This window comes from Mercenaria mercenaria, chromosome 7 (genome assembly GCF_021730395.1).
Source record: "Mercenaria mercenaria strain notata chromosome 7, MADL_Memer_1, whole genome shotgun sequence".
Classification (NCBI taxonomy): domain Eukaryota; kingdom Metazoa; phylum Mollusca; class Bivalvia; order Venerida; family Veneridae; genus Mercenaria; species Mercenaria mercenaria.
In genome coordinates, this window is record NC_069367.1 from 16446780 (window position 1) to 16466561 (window position 19782).

General features: G+C 35.9%; 1 protein-coding gene across 5 annotated transcripts in view; it reads right to left on the minus strand.

Moving 5' to 3' along the window:
* The window catches only part of LOC123563991 (uncharacterized), a 94314-nt gene that overhangs the window by 40164 nt on the left and 34368 nt on the right, over positions 1 to 19782 (minus strand). For all 5 annotated transcript variants that reach the window (XR_008371610.1, XR_008371608.1, XR_008371607.1 and 2 more), the window contains 3 exons: positions 16655 to 16736; positions 12697 to 12824; positions 6707 to 6864 (listed from right to left, as the gene is read on the minus strand). The gene's annotated coding sequence lies outside the window, so the exon portion shown is untranslated. The remainder of the gene's footprint in view (positions 1 to 6706; positions 6865 to 12696; positions 12825 to 16654; positions 16737 to 19782) is intronic.

The following is a 19782-nucleotide window of genomic DNA, read 5'->3' on the forward strand; positions in this document are numbered from 1 at the left end:
ACTTGCATCTCAATAAAAAAAACTTACTTTGTAGGAAAACAGAGGCTGATTATGTGAGTGACTTGAAATCAGCTCAACACAGTAACCAAACTTTCACTTCACTGCAGAAAAAAAATGGCTACTGTACAGCCATTCTATAATATATGAAATACAAGGATTTTGCCACTGATTTACTTGAATAATACTCAATCCTATTTTATCTTTGAGTGACATTCTACTGAAAGATAAAAATGCAAACTTACTCGAGTTTGTGTATTTTCCACTGTAACTTGAAAACTCTGTTAGAAATTAAATCTACTTAAAAATACTTTGCCACTTTGTGATACAAAAGTTAAATCAACTTTAACCTTGCAGCTGTGTTTTAAAAATTAAATAAACTCAAAAGTTCTTACCACTTTACAACACAAAAAAATACTAATATGCCATGCCACTGCCTCTTTAACAGAATAACCTAACTCTGCCACTGCTTTACAAAATCATTAATTCTACTGTCTGGTCACTGTGTTTTAAAATACAACATTTTGATTTTGATATTCACTCGCACAATTTTACAACATAATTCATTTAACATTCATTCACTGCACTTTCTTTCACTGCATCAAGGTAATTCTTTGACAGTCATTTAATGCACAAAAGCATTACATTGCACAACATTATTCTAGTAACTATTTTCATTTAACATTCACTTCATGATAAATGACTTTTTATTTCAAAAGATTTCTGTTTTAACAAACATTCTTAAGCTAATCTTTTACTTTATTGTACCTACCATCCCTAATTCTTGAAATTTACTCCAAAAATACACAATATTCCTAATTAAATTGTTGATAAAACACAGATTTAATTGATAGAACTAAACTCAATTAAGCTTATTAGGTCAGGATTTTTTCTGAACTGGCTACAGTTACAGAATTGAGCAATAATAATTATGGTACTCTAGTGTCTTTGGACTGTCAAGTTTGACAGTGGCTATAGAACAGTACAGTCTGCAGTCCAGTCCATTAGATAAGTAAACCTCACAGAAGTATCTCCTCAGCAGTCAGAATGATAAGCAACACAATCATACAGCTCAAACACACATAAATAATGAATAAAAAATGTCTGTAAGAAGACCACAACCAAACATATTTGTACTTAACCTTCAACTCTAAATAATATCTTACTACTTAAGTATCATGATTGTCTCTGAAATGGAAAACTAGAAACTCGGTTGCCAAAATGCTGCCATTCCTAAACAGATGTGCAGGCAGTATGTGGAGGAAAAATCTTTGGAGCAGAGTGTCTAGCACATGAAGAATTTTGCAAAGAACAAAAGCTTATTGTATATATTATATCTGAAGACACAGTACAAGTTATTTTCAAGTTTTGATACAATTATACACATTGTGAAAATGATGGAAATGATTACAGGCCCAAGGATTTTAAGTAAATTTGTCATTTAGGCTACAGGTTGCTGGACTGCCTTAAACTAAACAAACACCTCAATCTTTTCTGTTACAATGAAATGATGACTTGGTATCTACAAGACTATTTTTCCAAAACACTTGTTACAAAATTAAGTTATTATGCCAATCAATATGCAGAACTAAATATGTACTAAACAGAAATGCTGGTGAAAATGTTCTTCTATTGTTATGTTTCTACAACTAGACAGTAATTTAGTATATTGACTAACTGACTCTACATTGAAATTTTACTTTGTTTAGTAACATGTCATTATTTCAATTTCTTTTAACAATTCCAGCTTAGAAAACCAAAAATAAATTCCTTGCTGATTGGCCCTTGATGTTACATAAAGTATCAAATCTAAACACAAGCTGAGCAAAATGTTTTTCTCCCATCTACCACTGTTTATCTATCCTCATGGCAACAGTAATGCCAAGCTGGCTTGGTGGAATTCTTCTGCAATAGCTGTACCGGACAGAGGGATTACTAGAATCCTTCCAAATAGTTGTACAGGACTGGTTGCTCTTCTCCCACAATACATGGTTGGGACAGATGGCTTGGTGGAATTCCTCCTCAACAGTTGGTTGGGACCTTTAGAAGCTGTTTTGACAACCTATTTGGCCGTAAGTATAGGACATTAGATGGCTTGGTGGAATTTCTCCAAAACAGCTGTTGGGACAGCTGGCCAGGAAGAAGCTGGCTTGGAAGACTTCCTCACCAATAGCAGGTTAGGGCAGGTGGCTTGGTGGAATTCCTCCCGCAATAGCTGGATGGGACAGCTGGCTTGGTAGAATTCCTCCTTCTGAAGTTGTCATAACAGCTTATTTGGACAGAAATATAGGACTTTATTGGACAAGAAAGGGCAGGTGTATGGAGGTTTGCTGGCTTGTGGAATATCATCCTCAGCAGCTGAGAGAGAGCTGGGTTGGTTGAATTCTACAAGGTAGCAGTTCTGGCCACAGCCAACTGGTCTGAATTTCCACTCTTAGAAGAATTGGACAGCTATTTGTGGGAGAAGTACGGGACAGCTACCATGGTTGAATACCACCCCGACAACAGAACTCGACAATTGCTTTTGAGCAAATAGCCATGAGGACAGTAAAAGCAAGTAAGTAAAAGAGACTTTGACTTATTCTATGTAAAACAGACTTGATTCCATCCCACAGTTCTTTCAACAATTTAAATCAATGAGTCAGTTAGTAATACCTAATTCAAAAGAGAATGTTCAGATTTCCTTGAAGGTAGAATTACGCTAAACAAATAGTAACTAAGAATCATGAATAAAACCTTTGAACTGTGAAATTATACACAATTATTGACCTCTATTTTCTCAAAATAATATTTTAGAAGAAAATCAAGAATCCAGCCATTAACCCGGTGCCTGATTTCTGTACCAGTAAATACTGTTGAAATACTCTGTTGACAGAAGTAGTTTTAAGGTTAAGCTCCCTTTATCAATCTTTAGAACAGGTCTCCCATCTTTTATCTAAATGTATAGGTAAAGCCATTTGAGCATGGATGTAATGTTCAGAAAAAATGTGTTCATTATTTATCTTGCAATGCAGATATTTATATCATACAGCTTCAGAAAGAAGTGAATGGCTGATGATCTTCCTACATTCTACCATATCATCCCTATTCACTGAAATTTTGTCCAAAAATACATGATGGCCAATTTTACATTGCCCTTACAATGTGTTGATATGGCAGTTTTCATAAAAAACCAGTAGCCAGAATGGAACCTTTGCCTTATTCTACCATATCCCTAACAGCTACAGGATTTAATCATTAAGAAATTATCAAATATGCAAGAAGTAGTTTTAGTTTATATTTAACCAGAGCCAGTTTTTCTTTGGCTTTTATCACCAGTACCAGAGTCTAGCAATGAAATCAGTGTTCTCCCTGAGATTCTGTGATGTATGATTATCTTAATTTTGGACAAGTTTTGGATGAATCCCATTGTATATAATACTGCTGATCAGAAATATAAACTTATAGTAACCTTCACTTTTGAATTAACGCCTAACACACCTTCAAAGACATTCAATAATTCCAAAAAACACACTAAGATTAGTTAGTTTTGATTTAAACGAATGTTCAGGTAGAACACTGAAATCATACACAAATAAAAAAATTGATGGCAAAAAAAGAAAAGAAAAAAAAAAAGTGTTCTACAAATGCAAAAAAAAGAAAAAAAAAGATATGACCAGCAACCCTCAGATTTTGATGTGTGGATTTTCACTAAACCAAGTAAATGGCCTGGCTACAACTGATGCAAACATTGTATGATATGGTAGTACCTATTACTTTTTTTTTATTTTGAGGGCTGACTTAAACACTATCATACAGTACTCTTCCACACTAACAGTGGCAGAAAACACCTTATTCTACCCTATCATCCCTATCCACTGAAATTTAGTCCAAAAACACAACCCTTAAGATGCAGTGATATGGTAGTTTCTAGAAACCTTTAGCCAGTATATCTGTCTCATCCTACCATATCCCTATCAGATTATTTTTATATGTAGAAAGTCGCAGCTTTTCAGTCTTAATTGTAGTCAGTTATATTACCTGGCCTCCGCTTGACTTTGTTTAAACCAGCCTGGCTATCTATAAGAGTTGACAAAGTAAATGATAAGGTAGTAGTATCTTAAACTGTATTTAATTGTGGGGCATAAAGCATATTGGCAGACACCTTTCCTAAAACACTACTATGATTATTGCATTTAATCTAGAACATTATCAATGCCTGCATTTAATTAATATTATATGCTTTATTCAACCTAACCAGCTATAACTTAATTAATGTGGTGATATGATATAACAACTAAAGACAACATTGTTACAATGATTTTTGACCTTCCCTAATGCAATGGCTGGCACCTTCCTCCTAACAGTCTGACACTTCAAAAATATGAATTTACTTGCTTAAAGCATTACAGTGACTAACCTTTCTTAAAATGTTTTTTTCCTTTAATGTGGTTTATGATGAACTAATGCAACTCAACCTGCATTATACTATAATAGCAGTTCAGTAGCCAAGCATTTCTGCTATAATAATTTAGTTAATTCTTATAAAATGTAACCAGTACCTAATGACAAAGTTTGTAACAATAAAGGGTAACCATCAAGTTAATACTTATAAAAAAAAAATGTAGCCAGTATATACTGACAAAGTTCGTGACAATAAAAGGTAACCATTTAGTTAATTCTTATAAAATGTAGCCAGTTCATGTAAATATAGCCAGTACTTACTGACACAAGTTCATAACAATAAAGGGTAAACTTAATTGGTAATATTCCTACATCTCTTTGTCTGCCTTAATCTGTCATAAAACCATTTAACAATGAATAGCCAGTACCTTAATCATTCAAGTATTTGAAAAAGAGCAGCCAGTATATTTGGATCAGACATGAATTTATTAAATGATTCATTACAAAAAGGCCTAACAATGATTAATCATCTTGAAAAACAGAGCCATTAATTATAGCTAAAATATAATGAAAAAAAAAACATAAAAATTCTATTTTGGACAAAAATATAATTCCATTATTCCAATTTGTAACACAATGACTAGGAAATTTTAATCTTTACTTCTTATTGCAGTCATACATTTACCTGCACTGATGATGGGTATTTTACAATGAAAAAGGAGTCCATTTATTATCTCTTTGCCTTAATCTGTCATTATAATTACAAATAACCAGTAACCAGAACATTGAATGGCAGGCAGTTTTGAGCATTAAATATATGAATTTCCATTTTGTCTGTTCTACATTAAATAAGAGAAAGTAAGATTACTTTCATGATGATCTTAAATGAAATGAATGGCAGATGATGACCTAGTGGCTAAGTAAGGACTACTGGTTAGAGCCCAGTAACACCAGTATACCTCCAGATTGAGGATAATGGACTGACGGACACCGCATACTAAAACACTGCTTCTTTACTTACTTCAAATAATTATGAGAAACTAGACAAATTTTCCGTCCCAATTTAGGCATGCTTATTTCTCCAACACTTCAACTTGGAATTTCTACCGAGAAAGCAGCAAACATGCAAAGTGCAGTGCAAGGGAAGGAGGTGAACAGTGCAAGGGAGGAATGCATGCCATCTTCTCAACTGAATGTTCCTTGTCAAAGATCAGAGAAATAAATGACTGCAAAAATGTTATTAAAGCATTATCTTTGTACACGTATTTGTTTGTATTTTTGCAATTTATTCTGTAAAGCACTTTTGAACGTGTACAAGTGCATGAAAAGAGTGCTATATAAATGTGGTATAATAATAATAATAGCATTAATGAAAGAAAAGCTCAAAAATAAAAGTTAGTAGATTAAGCAAAGCAAGCTTGGATTCAGTACTTGGTGAAAGATAATATAGATCTTTCTGGAGTTACCAAGATGGAATTCTCCATGATTATGTTCTCAAGACCTAACCAGATCATATCTGTACATTCAGTAACATAGTGCCAGTCACTACATATAGCACATTAATTTGGACTTTAGACCATCCTTCTTTGTATTAATTTATCAACAATGCTGATCAATGCAGTAACTCTTAGAGATCTGCTCTGGAGTTATATGGTTTATAAATTCAAGGGACATAACTCTGAAGTAACTTCTCTAAAATGGCATTTTTATCACTCTTGACCTAAATTTGTGTAGAAATAAGTAAGACCAATAATCAAAGAAAAAATACAAAATTTGTATTAAGTGCATACACAATTTTCTAAATATTCAGTAATTCAAGGGCAGTAACTCTGAAAATCCTTGCATTTTACTGAGAATCCTATCGTGTACTGCTCTAGCCAAGATAAATAAACCTATCCTTTTACTGACTGCTATTCACATTCAACTTCAACAAAATCACATGTCATTCAGTACAGTAATAGCTGAAAGTGACAAACCTGCTTCAAAGTCCCATAAAAAACGTTCACTAAAATTTCTATGTGATAATAAGACAGGACTTATTCCAAACAGCTATACTTTTGCTTAAGATTTTGCTGGAAGTTGACACAAATTTCCTAAAGGCTGCTTAAAATTCTACACTATTAAATATAATAATAACAAAGTCACAGGATGCCCTACAGATACACTGGCAGGAAGTAAAGAATCGCAATAACAAAGGCACTGTTTTTAAATTTTAGTGGTTCCCACTCAAGCTGAGAAAAAAGTATCAAACTGTTTTCGAGAATCTGTATTGTTAACATAAAAAAATCAAGCCAAAGTCATGATATTCTAAAAAAAAAAACCTTACCTGTCCAGTTGCACAGCTTCTGCCTTGACACACTGTTGTTTGCTTAAAAAAACATACATGCTGGCATTACACTGTACAGCAATTGCTATGTGAGATTCCCTATTCAATGGTAACCATGGTGAAGATTGTAGAATATTTCCTCAGTGTCCTTACAGTTCCTGCAAGATACATCAAACAAAAAGAATCATTTGACCATATACAATAAAAGAATTTAATATTACTTATATTATCTAATTTCAAAGTCCAACAACAAATACACATATTAACTTTAACCTTTAGCCTGCTGGCAGTAAGTGATAGTGCCTTTGCAGCTATTGCAGAACAAGATCAGCCTACACATCCTTGCAGGCTGATCAAGGTCTGTACTGTTCACTATTCAGTCAGTAAATTTTCACTTAACATCCCTTCAATAAACAAGTGAATTAAGTATTGCCATGCAATACAAAGTCCCCTACTGGAGGGCAACTAATTTTCTCTACTACAGTATAGCATAATGAACTCAGGTATCTGTCAATAATGTATAAACAACATTGTACTATATATATAATATGTTATAACAAAACACTTGGATTAAAATTTGTATGTATAAAAACCTTGGATTAAAATTTATTGTTTGGCCTATTATCAAAAAGGTATCTTATAAGTGATTTATAGTAAAAAAAAACAACAAAAAACAAGAGGGCCGTGAAGGTCCTGTATCGCTCACCTGACCTACTGAACTAAAGATCATCAAGATTAACATTCTGACCAAGTTCCATTAACATATGGTCATAAATGTGGCCTCTAGAGTGCTAACAAGCTTTTCCTATGATTTGACCCCGTGACCTAGTTTTTGACCCAACATGACCCAGATTCAAACTTGACCTAATGATCATCAAGAATAACATCCTGACTAAGTTTCATGAAGATACATCATAAATGTGGCCTCTACAGTGTTAACAAGCTTTTCCTTTGATTTGACCCCGTGACCAAATTTTTGACCCAACATGACCCAGATTCAAACTTGACCTAAAGGTCATCAATATTAACATTCTGACCAAGTTTCATTAAGATATGGTCATAAATGTGGCCTCTACAGTGTTAACAAGCTTTTCCTTTGATTTGACCTGGTGACCTAGTTTTTTGACCCTACATGACCCAGATTCAAGCTGGACTTTGAGATCATCATCAGTAACATTCTGACCAAGTTTCATAAAGGTACTGTCATAAATGTAGCCTCTACAGTGTTAACAAGCTTTTCCTTTGATTTGACCTGATGACCTAGTTTCTGACCCAAGACCCAACATCAAACTCATCCAAGATTTTATTAAGGGTAACATTCTGACCAAGTTTCATTAAGATTGGGCCAAAATTGTGACCTCTAGAGTGTTAACAAGTTTTTCCTTTGATTTGACCTGGTGACCTAGTTTTTAACCCCAGATGACCCAATATCTATCTTGTCCAAGTTTTTATTTAGGGTAACATTCTGACCAAGTTTCATTAAGATTAGGCCAAAATTGTGACCTCTTAGAGTGTTAATAGTCAAATTGTTGACGACGGACGACAGACACAGGGTGATCACAAAAGCTCACCTTGAGCACTTTGTGCTCAGGTGAGCTAAAAACTAGATGCTTCTGAGAAAAGGAAAACTTCAAAAAAACAAGTCCATGAAAAAAATTTTCAAAGTCCACAAAAAAAATCCTTATCAGGAACAGGTATGTAAAAATACAGCTAACAAGAGGGTCATGATGACCCTTAATTGCTCACCTGAGTAATATGAGCCACATGTTTAAAATGGCATACTGATGCTAAAATATTAGAAAGTGGGTCAGTAGGTCACATTTGCATCACTGAAAGTCAAATTTAAGATCGGTGTGCAAACCTGTACATGTCATCCGTATTTCAAGGCTGTATAGATCTAAAAAAAACAAGAAAGTAAGTCAGGAGGTCAAGGACACCCGGGGCAGGGCCTCTTTTCACCCCAGGGGCACAATTCATAGAGTACCATTAGATGATGTCACATGCCAAATATCAAGGCTGTATGCCTTGTGATTTTGGATAAGAAGATTGTTAAAGTTTTTCCTTTCGGTTGCCATGGCCACCAGAGTTCTGCATGGAATTCCATTCTTTGAACAAGTTTGAAAGGGGCCCACATAAGGATCATTCCTGTGAAGTTTAATGCAGTTTTGTCAAGTGGTTTTCAAGAAGAAGATTTTTTAAAAAAATTTTGACAGACGACACACAACGGACATTGAGCGGTCACAAGAGCTTACCATGAGCTTACTCATTTTGGTGAACATTTATGCAAAGTTATTTCAAAATCCCTGCATAAAAGGCAGAGTTATGAATCGATCATGAAACAGACCCTGTTTTAACCTTTGTCCTCAGTGTGACCTTGACCTAGGAGATAAGGGTCTGGGTTTGCACATGACATGTCATCTCATTATGGTGAACATTAATGCCAAGTTATATTTTTGTCAAAAGTTTAAATATTTTGTACAATTAGTATTAACTAGTATTGAATCTATTGATCTATATTACCTCCCTTTATGGCTCTGATTAGATGAGGCAATGACAAAACAATTATGTTAGGTACAATTAAATGAAAAATTAAATAACTCTATGTTCATAAAAAATATGGCAGCCACATTATAAAAGGGCCTCTAGAGGCACTGACCTCCAAAATTTTGCTAAAAGTGGTCTTTCTTTAAAATAGAAGTTTGATCATATTATGAACATTAGAACACACGTTTTTGTATCTAAACTGTTTTAAAAATGCCAAATCAAGAAAAAACAAGAGATCACAGAGTGATCTTGGTGCCCACCAATGTGCCATTTTTGAGTGTTCCAAATTTCAAGACTTGCTGACTAGCTCAAGGTCAAATTTCATTTCCGTACACAACACTTTGCATGTGGTCCAAATTCGAAAGCTGTAGCTGGAAAAATGTGAAAGTAGGTCACTAGATCAATTTCAAGGACAAAGTTCTTTGTACACAAAACTATGCATGTGCATCAAGTTTGAGGCTGTAATTTGAGAAATTTGAAAGTAGGTCACTAGGCCAATCTTAAGGTCAAAGTTTATTTTGGTACACAAAACTATGCAAGTGGTCCAAATCTGAAGGCTGTAGCTTGAGAAATGTGAAAGGTCACTAGGTCAAAATCAAGGTCAAATTACACTTCAGAACACAAATCTATACATGTAGTCCAAATTAAAAGTCTGATCCTTCAAAAATGTGAAAGTTGGTCACTACGTCAATGTCAAGGTCAATGTCAAGGTCAAAGTTTGTTTCGGTACAAAATCGTATGCATGTGGTCTAAATTTGAAGCCTGTAGCTACAGAAATGTGAAAGTAGGTCACTAGGTCAATCTTACGGTCAAAGTTCAATTCGGTACAAAAAATTATGCAAGTGGTCCAAATTTGAAGGCTGTAGCTTGAGAAATGTGGAAGTAGGTCACTAGGTCAAAATCAAGGTCAAATTTTATTTCGGAACACAGAACTATGAAAGTGGTCCAAATCAGAAGCCTCTACCTTCAAAAATGTGAAAGTAGGTCACTAGGTCAATGCAAATGTCAAAGTTTGTTTCGCTACACAAAACTATGCATGTGGTCCAAATTTGAAGGCTGTAGCTTGAGAAATGTTAAAGTAGGTCACTAGGTCAAAATCAAGGTCAAATTTCATTTCGGAACACAGAACTATGCATGTGGTCCAAATTTGTAGGTCACTAGGTCAATGTCAAGGATAAAATTTATTTTCAGTGCACAAAACTATGCTTGTGGTCCAAATTTGAAGGTTGTAGCTATAGAAATGTGAAAGTAGGTCACTAGGTCAAAATCAAGGTCAACTCATGTCAAGGTTTATCTTGCCACTCAAAACCAAACATGTGGTCCAAATTTAAATGTTGTAGGTTACTGACAAGAAGGTCTTAAAAGATTTTCCCTATATAAGTCTATATGAACCATGGCGGGGCCATATTTGACCCTAGGAAGATAATTTGACCAAACTTGGTAGAGAACCACTTGATGATGCTACATTACAAATGCCAAAGCCCTAGGCTTTGTGGTTTGGACAAGAAGAATTTCAAAGTTTTTCCCTATATAAGTCTATGTAAACCATGTGACCCCCGGAGCGGGGCCATATTTGACCCTAGGGGGATAATTTGAACAATCTTAGTAGAAGACTACTGGATGATGTCACATACAAAATATCAAAGCCCTAGGCCCTGTGGTTTTGAACAAGAGGTTTTTCAAAGTTTTTCCCTATATAAGTCTATATAAACCATGTGACCCCCGGGGTGGGGCCATATTAGACCCCAGGGAAATAGTTTGAATCATCTTGGTAGAGGACCACTAGATGATGCTTCATACCAAATATCAAAGCCCTAAGCTCTCTGGTTTTGGACAAGATTTTCAAATTTTTCCCTATATAAATCTATGTAAATTAGAGAAATAAACAAAGGGCCATAACTCACTTAAAAATTGTTGAACCAGTCTGATTTTCAGGGGGACATAACTAGGGTACCAATACATCAATCTGACAAAGTTTGGTCAAAATCCCCCTGGTAGTTTCTGAGGAGATGCGATAACGAGAAATTGTTAACGGACGGAAGGACGACGGCCCACGGACGCAGAGTTATTTGAATAGCCCAACCCTCAGTAAATATCGCTTTTATCAGGTCGAAAAATCCAGATCATCGACCTCACCAAAAGGCAATAATTGTTTAATATATGGATGGGACTGATAAGGCTGACTCATGAATTCTGCACGTCTTGATGAGGTGATCATTTGACCCAAGTGTCATGAAAATCCTTCAAGGGGTTTAGGACATACAGAGCTCAAACCTTTCACCTTGAGTTGTGACCTTGACCTTGAGTTTACATGGCTGACTCATGAGTTCTTGATAAGGTGATCATTTGACCTAAGTTTGATGAACATCCTTCAAGGCGTTTAGGAGATAGAGAGTGGACACAAAATGGGAGGCTCAAACCTTTGTCCCTAAGTTGTGACCTTGACCTTGAGCCAGCATGGCTGACTCATGGGTTCTGCACATCAATTTGATAAGGTGATCATCTGACCCAAGTTTTATAAAATTCCTTTACGGGGTTTAGGAGTTATAGAGCGGACACAAAATGGAAGGCTCAAACGTTTGACCTTAAATTGTGACCTTGTCCTTGAGCTGACAAGGCTGACTTATGGGCTCTGCACATCGTCTTGATCATTTGACCCAAGTTTCATAAAAATCCTTCAAGGGGTTTAGGAGATACGGAGCAGACACGAAAGTGTTACGGACAGACAGACGAAAGGACGGATGGACGGAAGGACAGAAGGATGGATGGAGACCACTTGTGGCGGGGAATTAATGAAGAGTACACTGATAAAATTACTACCCATCAAATAAGAAAAATGTTTAGGAACTAAAGTTAACTTGTGGGCAAGTACAGCTATCCCCTACCACTGTTATGGATAGTGAAAGGGTTGCTGGCATTGGGTGAAACTATTAAACATTCGAGTTGTGACCTTAACATTAAGCTAGTAGTGGTGAATTTTTGAATACTGTATATTGTCTTGATAAAGTGACTGTCCACATTTTGATGTTGGATGATACCAGACACTGGGTAGAACCACAGACCTTCCATAAGCGGACACAATATGTTACAGATGGAAGGACACCATTCCTATAACCCCCTGTAAATTTCCTAAGAAAGTGGCTGTATTGTAACCTGATTTGTTTTGCTTGTTTTCTGTTGGGTTTATCATCACAGTGACACAATTATTGGTCATAAAGTGACTGTCCACATTTTGATGTTGGATAATACCAGACACTTGGTAGAACCACAGACCTTCCATAAGCTAGCTGGTTAGCTTCCTTACATGTAAGAATTCTAAACCCTAAGCAAGGTTTCAGACCTACAGCAATGAGAGGTCATCTTAAGTCTGTAATTAAAAGCACCTGGTCACAGAGACCCCTCACTGTAAGGTGAATATCTGGGAATGATGTTGATAAGATGTATACCTTCTCTATCAGCTCCTTTGATTGTATCATTATCACCAGACAAATCATCTATTTCTATATCATCATCTTCTTTACCACTTGTTGTTGACCCCCTGTCCATTCTGGTCTGGTCTGGACTTCCCCACTGTCTGAAGATGTTACACTGATGGTAAGTAATACTGTTATAACAAGTTTGTGAATGGAACCTTGCTACTGGTCAATTTTGAACTGTGCAATGAAACAACATGTTAGATGCAGACATTTTTAGTCTTAAAACTCCAAACCAAGATAACAGCTTGTTACACATTTGTCAGTGAATTATCTAAATATTTGAGTGAAGTATATCTGGTATTTTCACAGTGAAAAATATGCATCTGGTATTTTAACAGTGAACAAGAGCTGTCCGTAAGACAGCCAAGCTTGACTATTCGAAATATTGTCCCAGAAGCAGGAAAATAATACCCAAAAAAGTTAAGTATCAAAAGAATTTTAAGTTCAAAGGAGATATAATTTGACTAAAATGAAGGTCAGAGTTATGGGACTTGTTGTTATCAACCAGTTTCATAACCCCGAAGGTACATGTGAAGTTTCAATTCAATATCTGCATTAGTTTTGGACATAGAAAATTCTGGTTAAAGTCTTACATGCAAGTTAATAAGTCCAAAAGGGGGCATAATTTGCCCAAAATACATGTCAGAGTTATGTTACTTGACCCAGTGAGGTTGGTAATTGATCTAGGAAAAGAAAAAATAAGTTTTAAATCTATATGCCTTTTAATATTAGCTGTATGTACTTGCACACAAAAATTTAACCAGGATTTTCTAAGTCCAAAAGGGGGCATAATTTGCTCAAAATACATGTCAGAGTTATGGGACTTGACCAAGTGAGATTAGTAATTGATCTAGGAAAATAAAAAATAAGTTTCAAATCTATATGCCTTTTAGTAATAGCTGTATGTACTTGCACGCAAAACATTAACCAGGATTTTCTAAGACCAAAAGGGGGCATAATTTGGCCAAAATGAATGTCAGAGTTATGGGATTTATTGCTATCAACTAGTTTTATAACCCTGAAAACACATGTGAAGTTTCAATTCAATATCTGCATTAGTTTTGGAGATAGTAACTTGCATGTAAAATTTTAAGTCCAAAAGGGGCACAATTTGCTCAAAATACATGTCAGAGTTATGGGACTTGACCCAGTGAGGTTGGTAATTGACCTAGAAAAAGATAAAATAAGTTTCAAAGCTATATGCCTTTAAATGATAGCTGTATGTACTTGCATGCAAAAACTTAACCAAGAGTAGTCAAGCTAAAAATATATATCTGGTATTTTCAAAGAAACAAATGTCAAGTAAATTTTTCTCTGGTAATTTCTCTAAGAAACAAAAAAATGGGTAAACTTAGTTAAAACATGAACTAACAAGTGAATGAAGTATTGCCATGCAATACAAATTCCCCTACTGGAATGCACCTAATTTTCTCTACTGCTGTATAACATAATGAACTGATATCTGTCACTGATATATAAACAATATTGTTCTATATATATACTATAAAACTTATTTAAAGTAACAACAAAGGGGATAAATCCTAAAGGAATAAGGCAGTCTGGCCAAAGACCACAGTTATTTTTACTATATGTTCTATATAGACACTGTACAATATTGCTATTTTGTTTGCATTCCAATAAAAAAAAAATTACCTGCCCTGAATAGAACTATCCAAGAGAAAAAATTCCAGCCACAAGAAATTATGGGTTGACCAGCTCCTTTTTTCAGTATGTTTACCAAAATCATAAGCCTATGGTAAATAGTCTTTTGATGGCTGCAAACAGGCAAAATCTCTCCTCTTCAAGTGACTGGTTTTGCATATTCAGACAATTTAATCCTATCAAAATTCTAACTATTATTTCACATCTCCTCTCTTAAATTATGCCTTTTAGTGCAAGTCTTTCATCCAATTTTTCACCAATATTCACCATCAAACAGAGGAACTATTTTCCGAGTAAGCACTTCCTTATTATGGTCAACCAAGGCAAGTAACTGCGATCTTGTGCCTAGTTAGTACAGATTTGTTGGTGAATTCAAATAATATTCTAGCAAAATAAAATATAGGGTACTTCAAACAAATCCTGATGTTTTCAGGTCATTCTATCATTTAATTTGAAACTTTTTCCTATGACAGGTCTATACAGAACTTTGACCAAACTGCAGCTGCAGTATTGTGTGAAAATCCAAAACTAGAATTGCTATATTGTTTTTCATTTCTTGCAATTATTTCATAAAATAAAAATTTCTGTTCAATTTATAAATGTCTCTCTGAAAATGTATTCAAATTGCACCAGAAGTCAGTAGTTTAAAAAAAAAAAAAAAAATTTTTTTAGGAGTTTTTTTTTTTTTTTTCTTTTTTTTTTTAAATACCTTAAATTAAAACAAGAGGGTCATGAGGACCCTGGATCGCTCACCTGAGTAATATGAACTACATGTTTCAAAGATCAAACTGATGATAAAATATTAAGAAAGTCAGTAGGTCACATTCATGGTCAATGATATTCAGTTTTACGACTGGTATGCAAAACTGTGTACGTCATCAAAAATTCAAGGCTGTATCTTAAAAAACAAGAAAGTAGGTCAGTAGGTCAAAGTCAAAGTCAAGTGACATCATATTACTTGGGTTCATCAGGCAATTATTATTAAACAGTCTTGGAAATAGGATCAAATGATTTTTTAAAGTATTTTTTCCTATATAACTCACATAGTAACTAAGTTACCCCAGGGCGGGGCTTCTTTTAACCCCAGTGGCATAATTTGGATAATTTTGGTAGAAGACTACTAGACAATGCATCATACCAAATATTAAAAGCATAGGTTGTATGGTTTCAGATAAAAAGATTTTTAAAGTTTTTTTCCTATATAAGTCTATATAAAACTTTGGACCCCCAGGGCAGGGCCTCTTTTCACCCCAGGGGTACAATTTTAATAATTTTGGTTGAGGACCATAAGACAATGCTACAAACCAAATATCAAAGGTCTAAGTGTTGTGGTTTCAGACAAGAAGATTTTTTAACTTTTTTTTCATAATAAGTCTATGTAAAACCTGAGACCCCCGGGATGGGGCCATATTTGACCCTAGAGGGATAATTTGAACAATCTTGGTAGAGGACCACTAGATGATGCTACATACCAAATATCAAAGCTCAAAGCCCTAGGCTGAGTGGTTTTGTACAAGAAGATTTTCAAAGTTTTCCCTATATAAGTCTATATAAACCATGTGACCCCCGGGGCGGGGCCATATTTGACCCTAGGGGGATAATTTGAAAAATTCTGGTAGAGGACCACTAGATGATGCTACACACCAGATATCAAAGCCCTAGGCCCTGTGGTTTTGGACAAGAAGATTTTTAAAGTTTTTCCTTTCGGTCGCCATGACAACCAGAGTTCTGCATGGAACTTAATTCTTTGAACAATTTTGAAAGGGGTCCACCCAAGGACCATTCCCGTGAAGTTTGGTGTAATTCTGCCCAGTGGTTTCCAAGAAGAAGATTTTTTTAGAAATAGTGATGGACACACGACGGACGACGCACACCGCATGACGGACACAGAGCAGTCATAATAGCTCAACATGAGCCTTTGGCTCAGGCCAGCTAAAAAAAAAAATTAACAAAATTTCTGAACCTGACAAGTTTTTACTTTTCTAAAAGGCTTAATTTAACAAACAAAATGATAGGTAATTTACAATTTTATGACCTGTGGTTCCAAAGATATCTCATGCTGAAATGTGCCACTGTCTGGTCCAGCCTCTGGCAGGCTTGTATATTGTCCAATACACAACATTCCAGTAGAGACAAGCTTAACTTCTGACTTCTGTGGAATCCAGGAATATCTGGGGTTGCTGACAGGCATTTTATGCATTCTTTGAATCCCAAGTTTAATATAAATAGGTATCAAATTTTTGGTAATCCTCTGAAAAACACTTACTTTTATACAATTCACTGCTGATGGAGGGGAAACCTCTGGAAATGTCCGGGAGCTACGACCAAAAGTGACTGAGATGTCAGCCCTGAAAAAAGAATATACAACATCATGTTCAGGCATGCGACTTGTGGACTGTGAAAACATGTCTGAAGCCTTCAATGAGGCCTTCCAGATTCACCAACAAGAGGAGTTAGACTGCGAACAGGCCAATATCATAGTGGCCGAGGAGAGAAAAGTTGGCATTTGTTGGAAGTTCTCCCTAAAATGTACAAACTGTAATTGTGTTACACCACTGAAGAAGCTATATCAAGAGGTACTATCTCCGAGGCGAGGACCGAACCCAGCTGCACCAAATCTTGGATTCGCAGCTGGCCTGCGAGACACTCCACTTGGGAACACCACATGTAGATACCTACTGGCAAACCTCGACATCCCTCCACCCTCAAAAAGTTGCATGCAGAAGACAGCCAACAAGGTGGGCTCTGCTATTAAAGAACGGAATGACAGTGATACATCTGAAAAAGTAGAGATGTTAAAGGAGGTGAACAGAAGACGTGGTGATCTAGAAAATTCAATCAACATAGCAATGGATGGCCAGTGTAATTCAACCACAATATCCAGTCGAAAGAAAGCCAGACAGAATGCTTCCCAGTCTATTGGTAATGCCTGTGAAACAATGACCGAGAAGCAGTATATCATTGCTGTAGCAGTTCAGAACAAGCTCTGCTGGACAGGTGCCTGGCATCGAAACGATTGGTAATTGACCTAGAAAAAGAATAAATAAGTTTCAAAGCTATATGCCTTTAAATGATAGCTGTATGTACTTGCATGCAAAAACTTAACCAAGGTGTGACGCCGACGCCAGGGTGAGTAGAATAGCTAGACTATTCTTCTAATAGTCGAGCTAAAAATACAGCCTCTATCGCATACACAAGGTTTTTCTTTGATTTGACCTAGTGACCTAGTTTTTGATCCCAGATGACCCATTTTCGAACTCGACCTAGATTTCATCAAGGTAATTATTCTGACCAATTTTCTTGAAGATCAGTTGAAAAATACAGTCTCTATCGCATACACAAGCTAAATGTTGACAGACAGACAGACGACGGACGACGGACATCGAGCGATCAGAAAAACTCACCTGAGCATTGCTCAGGTCAGCTAAAAAATGAACAACCAAAAATAGATACCGTAAAACGCGCAATAAATGCCCATCTTTAAACAAATGCCTACACTATGTCTTTTAAAACACTGAAAAAGAACATCATGAAATGCCAGTACATATTTCAGTGAAAATAGTATGAAAAATAACCAATGACATCACAAATACTGACCGATAAACTATATCAGCTATTTAAATCTGGCTCTGCTTTAATTCCTATACATTTAGAGTAAAAAAAATAGCCGATCCCTGTCTCGTGCTAAATAAAACAAGAGGGCCAAAATGGCCCTATATCGCTCACCTGTTATCATTGCACTTAAGGACAAGAAGGTCAAAAAATCATAATCAAGATCAATCAAAAGAATTATGAGAAAATATAGTTGAAATTTTCTTCAAATAAAATTATTTTCAAATCAGGCCAGTAGTTTCATGCCTGAAGGATTACATCAGAGAAGGTTAGGAGCAAAATTTTGACTGATGAAGCTAGTTAAAGGACAGAAACAACAAAGGGAAGAAATTAACCAAAATTTTTAAAAAAAATCTTACAAGGTACAGATATGCCAAAATACACCTAAAAATTGGAGGTACCATCCATGTTGTACCACAGAAAAGTGTTCTTGGTTTTTCCCTACGGCCAATAATAAAGAAGTTTCTAAATAAGCTATTTATAGTAACATAAAAGGGAAGTAAGAGCTACAGAGTGGAAGGGAAATTGCTAACCAACAGACATACAGACAGACGGACACCGAGGCGATAACATAATATGTCCCTTCGGGCGAATAAAAAGGAATCGAGATCTTATGGTGATACAAGTTGTGTGCAAGTTTGGATAAAATCAATGAAGCTGCTATTGTGCAGACAAGGTAAAAACAGCTAATTCTGGTCCTATCAGGGGCCATAACTCTGGAACCCATAATGGAATCTGGCCAGTTCAAGAAAGAAACCAAGATCTTATGGTGATACAAGTTGTGTGCAAGTTTGGTTAAAATCAAATCATAAATGAAGCTGCTATTGTGCAGACAAGGTTAAAAAAGCTAATTTTGGCCCTTTCAGAGGCCATAACACTGGAACCCATTATGGGATCTGGTTGGTCCAGACAAAGGAACCAAGATCTGTTGGTGACACAAGTTTTGTGTAAGTTTGATTAAATTCAAATCTTTAATGAAGCTGCTATTGTGCAGACAAGGTCAAAATAGCTAATTTTGGACCTTTCAGGGGCCGTAACTCTTGGAACCCATAATGGAATCTGGCCGGTTCAAGAAAGGAACCCAGATCTTATGGTGACACAAGTTTTGTGCAAGTTTGATTAAATTCAAATCATAAATGAAGCTGCTATTGTGCAGACAAGGTCAAAATAGCTAAATCTGGCCCTTTCAGGGACCATAACTCTGGAACCCATAATGGAACCTGGTCATTCAAGAAAGGAACTAAGATCTTATGGTGATACAAGTTGTGTTCAAGTTTGGTAAAAATCAAATCATAAACTAGAGATGCTTTTGAGAAAAGTGCATGTCTCCCACAACTGCCCCTATGAAAACTGTCTAGTTTCTCTAGATGGTTTAGACGAGTTGATCCAATTAGATGGTCTGGATGAGTGGATCCAATCAGTAATTCAAGGGCCATAAATCAAAAGTGCCTGGGCGGATTTGGCTAGTTATTGAACTTGGCTAAGGTCTTATGGCCAAACACATTTTGTTCAAGTTTGGTGAAGATCGGATGAGAAATGTCCGATTTAGAGAGCGGACAATTGTATAAAGGCCGATTTTTGGTAATTCAAGGGCCATAACTCCAAGACGCCTGGACCAATTTGGCTAGTTATCGAACTTGGCCGAGGTCTTATGGTCAAACACATGTTGTTTAAGTTTGGTGAAAATCGGATGAGAAATGTTCGACAAGCTTTGTGACAGACACACATATACACACACACACAGACTGGAGTAAATCAATATGTCTCCCACACCACTGTGTG